This window comes from Magnolia sinica, chromosome 15 (genome assembly GCF_029962835.1).
Source record: "Magnolia sinica isolate HGM2019 chromosome 15, MsV1, whole genome shotgun sequence".
NCBI lineage: Eukaryota > Viridiplantae > Streptophyta > Magnoliopsida > Magnoliales > Magnoliaceae > Magnolia > Magnolia sinica.
Genome location: NC_080587.1, coordinates 20,782,103 through 20,786,933, shown reverse-complemented (window position 1 = coordinate 20,786,933; position 4,831 = coordinate 20,782,103). Strand labels below are relative to the sequence as shown.

The 4,831-nt window shown below is 37.4% G+C and overlaps 1 long non-coding RNA gene across 1 annotated transcript; it reads right to left on the bottom strand.

Moving 5' to 3' along the window:
* Nucleotides 1–582: 582 nt before the first annotated feature.
* LOC131227640 (uncharacterized) lies at nucleotides 583–2,769 on the bottom strand. Its single transcript, XR_009162390.1, has 4 exons — nucleotides 2,541–2,769; nucleotides 2,231–2,329; nucleotides 1,460–1,540; nucleotides 583–1,365 (listed from the first exon to the last, which is right to left on the bottom strand). It is a non-coding gene; the product is annotated as an uncharacterized LOC131227640 (long non-coding RNA).
* Nucleotides 2,770–4,831: the final 2,062 nt, after the last annotated feature.

Below are 4,831 nucleotides of genomic sequence, written 5' to 3'. Positions count from 1 at the left end.
AAATCATTTGCAACTTAGCCCATTTACAGGCATTCAAACGACCTAAAAATGGTGCATCCAAACACATCCTTACAGTGAACTGAACTTGGAAAATTAGTTAATTTGGTCTTTTATTGATTGTATGAGTGTTTTCAATTCAAATCACTTGCATGTCTAAACACAACCGCAGAGAATCAGTGCACTGAATTGAATTGACACTGAACTGAACTCAGCAAATTGGAATTGTTTGACATCAGCAAATTTCAAAGTGTGTATGAAGAAAAGGTTAACAGGGAGATCTACAACCAAACAGTAAATGGAATGGCCGATCAATTCCTTAACATAAGTATATCAAATAAAATCTATTTAATTTCTAGTAACAAGCATAACAGTTAAGACTACAAATATGTTTTTCATGCATTTTAAAATAAATACAAGCTCTCTTTCTACCTCTACTCAAACATTCATTTATACATTGACTTTCTAATTCAATACAAGGATAGAGCTAAAAACAGCTAGTAAAGTACTGTTGCTTCCCAAAACCTATTCGTGAAGCCTAGAAGCTGCAATGGAAAAAAATAAAATCCATGCTCAACCCAAAGAATCCCTTTTGAAGACCGGATTTCCCACCCATGACATAGAATTTGAGAGGCCTGTTGACTCATTTTCAATTTGGAGCCTGCCCTTATGCTTAAGGGTCTATTGCTTGACTGGGCATGCATGGCTTGAGGGTGGGTCATATGGTATGTCAATCTTATAAGCCTAGCGGTTGACAGGCAACTGTATAAATATCACATCAATCAGACAATCCTATTGTCAGAGTAACAGCCTTCAACATTCAGCAAACGGGTGATGAAAAAAATCAGCCAATAGTCCACATTCAAGAGAAAATCAGAAAGCTAGGATTCTCCTATCCGTGTGCTTCTTGTACAAACAACCGTAAATGGTAGGTGTGCGCAGATGTGTAGTCTTGATAATTTGACCATGTAGCTTTTAAGTCAAGTAGCTCAGATTCTACCATCAGTTTTTCTTCTATACAATCATCCACAACGGAAGGGGTAAGCAGTTGGGTGGTGGTCTTGATCATCTGACCATGCAGTCAAGTCGGCCCGATTCATGAATGGGCTGAGCCACAGACCCTCAATTGCAGAGAAGACGACCTTTACTTTGTTTAGTACCCCCCTTTCCCTCAAAGGCTTGAACATGGAAGGGATGAGAGGCACCGCTTCTCTAATCCAAGCTATTGTATTGGATGGAAATTTGACTGAATCCATTCATAGAATGGTATTTGTTGGAGGGGGCAAAATTTTAGCCAGTTTTTCAATAGGGTGATTGGAGATTGAGATTCGACTTGTATTTGAAATTTCCTCCAAGTACGTGACATCTCTGAAACAGAACAGTAGCTTGGATTAAAATTTTACTCTATAACCTTGTATGGACTAATTATTATCCATATACATTAAGGAAACAATGCATGTACCATTGAGCCATTGGAAAGTTGAGATCTTCACTTAAGCACCTGTATGTTGCCATGGTTAGGCAACTGCAGACAGTGATCTCCCTGTAGACATCGCTAAATGTTTTCAGAAGTATTTCTACTAATATTACTGTTTGAGGTACTATAAAATTCAAACATATAAATCCTATAGCCTAGATAGGAAGAAATGATGCATGGTTTGTATATATAGACTGTTCTCTATTTTAGATAGAGAGAGAATTTAAAAAATGGGCATGCAAAACCTCGCAAATATATCATCAACATCATTATCTTAGTCATTCTCCCAGTAAGTTGGGGTTGACTTTAAATGGTAGATTTCAAAGAACAGTCTACAGTTGGCCGCCCAGCAGGCATTGGCTACCCTTTTCTAAGCACTTTGGTTTTGAAAATATATGATATCATTTTCATATGAAAAACTGGAAACAGAAATTTTGGCATAAAAAGCTGGATTTTAGCATACAACTGATTGTAGGTGATCAGTCCTCTTGAAATTTAGCTGATGCTTACAGCGTACACATGCCCATAAGATAGAGTACAAGTATTAAACCATGCGTACGTCCAATAGTATTTTATCTCTTTAAATACAATGTATCAGTCTAAGTCCTTTTATAACTGATCCCAGCCATATAATCTCTCAGTTCCTTGGATGAAGGCCTTAGTTACAGAGATAATATGGCAAAAGCTACTGCCTACGGGGTTTATACTACATTAGAAATAGCGTACACATCTTGAAAATAGAGAAGAAAGAATTACCTAGTATTTTTATTTGAATAAAAAAAAGAAATCACTACATATTCTTCCACTGCTCGAACTTGGGCTGCATTATTGACACTTCCTGGTATGGTCCAACAGCTGGCAAAATCAATAATTCTAAATTAAAAAATGTAATATTTTGCCTAGTTCCAGTATTCTGTTCTCTTGCCAAGTTGATAAGTTGTTAAAAACATTTCATGCTCACAAAAATATTTAGGCCAAACGTGTCAGCTTCTATGCATGCAGTACAAACACAAACAGTGGAAGAGCTTTTAATTCCTAGGAAATCCAGCTATAAACAAAACACCACCTCAATCTACACCTCACATCACTGAGCATTCCTTGCAACCGTTGTAACCGATTTCCCAACTCCTGCATAGCAATTTTACATTCGCAGTTAAGAGGAGTGCTTCTTGTACATGCACTTCTGCAGAGGACAAACAGAAAGGCCCTCACATGTGTTAGCATGGCATACGTGATACGTGTATCAGATCCATTCCAGTCATCAGGTCTACCTCTTGGCGAAAGTGTCCATGTGGAGAAACGGTAACTCCATTAATAAGGTGGACAGGTTGGTCACCCGTGTACCATTGGTTATCCATATTTTAAGTATCCATTTTCTCAAAACAAGTGTGGCTCACCTGATGAATGGACAATCCTGATCCTATTTGAAGTCATTCATCATGAGGTCCATGTGATGAAGGGCTTGGGTCAGCAGCATATGTTTCAACTTTTTGTGAGACACTTGTATTGGGTGTCTGCAGATGTAACTTTACAGTTATTGAAAAAATATTTTACATCAATTTTGTGATCCTGCATTATGAATGATTTCTGGAGAAATTGACAGTCAAGAGATACGGACAGACACAAAATTAGGTTAGGAATCATAAGAGAATATAAGAAGCAAGAGGACTATATCAAAACACAACAACACACAAGTACTCCCGATGGTAAACAAAGCACAATCTCAATCTTACTTTTATAATTTTGTCATTCCTGTTGCAAGTACATGAAAATATTTCAGTATGCATTTCATTGGACAACTAAATGATGAGTAATTATGTTGCTTGTTGCAAACAAGATAAAACAAATCACCTTTTTGCTCTTCTCGGGCACTTATCACTGAATATCTTTCAAGGACTACTCAAATTACTGAAAGAAGACAAGCCTAGAAGAGAAAAGCATCCCATTAGAACAGATTTACAAATCTTAAAGAATCCAGGATTTAGAGAGGGGCAAATAATGTAAACAAACAAGATTATTGCAACAATAGACACAAAAGGTTAAACAGAATTGAATCAACATTGAACTGAACTCAGCAAATTTCATACTATGAACAAAAGGTTAAACAGAGATATCCACAACCAAACAATAAATACAATGGCTGATCATTTCCTTAACATAAACATCACACATAAAACCTGCTTGATTACTTGTAATAAGCATAACAGTTAGACTGCAGATCTGTTTTACATACATTGGCTTTCTAACTGAACGCATGGATAAAGCTACAAACAGCTAATAAAGTGACCATTCCTTCTCAAAAGCTATTTATGAAGCCAAGTTAGCTGATGAACTCACAAGCGATGAGGAACATCTATGCTCAATTTGAAGAATCCCTTTTGAAGACAAAATTGCCCACCCTTAACAAACAAGAGACCTATTGACTCATTTTCAATTTGGTGCTTGTCCTTATGTCTAAGGGTCCATTGCTTGACTGAGCCTGCACAGCTCATGGGTGTATGTGTATTATCTGGTATGTCAATCTTATAAGTCCTATGGTTGACAGTCAACTATATAAATATCAAATCAATAGGACAATCCTATCTTTCTCAGTAACAGCCTTCAAGCAAACAGGTGATGAAAACATTCAGCCAATAGTCTACACCCAGTAGAGAAAATCAGACAGGTAGGATTCTCCAAGCCACATGTTTTGTGTACAATAACCCACAAGCGCGATAGATGTGAGCAGACATGTTGTCTTCATAATCTGACTATGCAGCTTAATTAGGCAGCTCAAGTGAGTCTGCTGTACAATCATCCACAACGGTAGGGGCAAGCAGATGGGTGCTGGTCTTGATCATTTGACCAGGCAGTCAAGTGGGCCTCATCCATGAATGAACTGAGTCATAGGCCCTCAATTGCAGAGAAGACAACCTTTACTTTGACTTGTATCCCCCTTTTCCCTCAGAGACTTGAACATGGATGAGAGGCACCAGGTCTAGCTTCTCTAATCCAAGCTGTTGTATTGAATAGAACTTCGGTCAGATCTGTTCATAGAACGGTATTTATTGGAAGGAGAAAAATTGTGTCCTGTTTGTCAATGGTGAATTGGAGTTCGAGGTTCAACCTGTATCTGAAAATTCCACCAACTATGAGGCATCTCTGCAACATAACAGTAACTTGGATTAATTTGTTTACTCTAAAACTAGTTATTATCCACATGCATTAAGAAAAACATGCATGTACCATTGAGCAATCAGAAAGTTAATATAAGTCAATATCTTCACTTAAGCTTCCATATGTTGCCGTGATTAGGTAACTTCAGACAATGATGCCCCTGTAGACATTGCAAAACATTTTCAGAAATATTTCCACTAA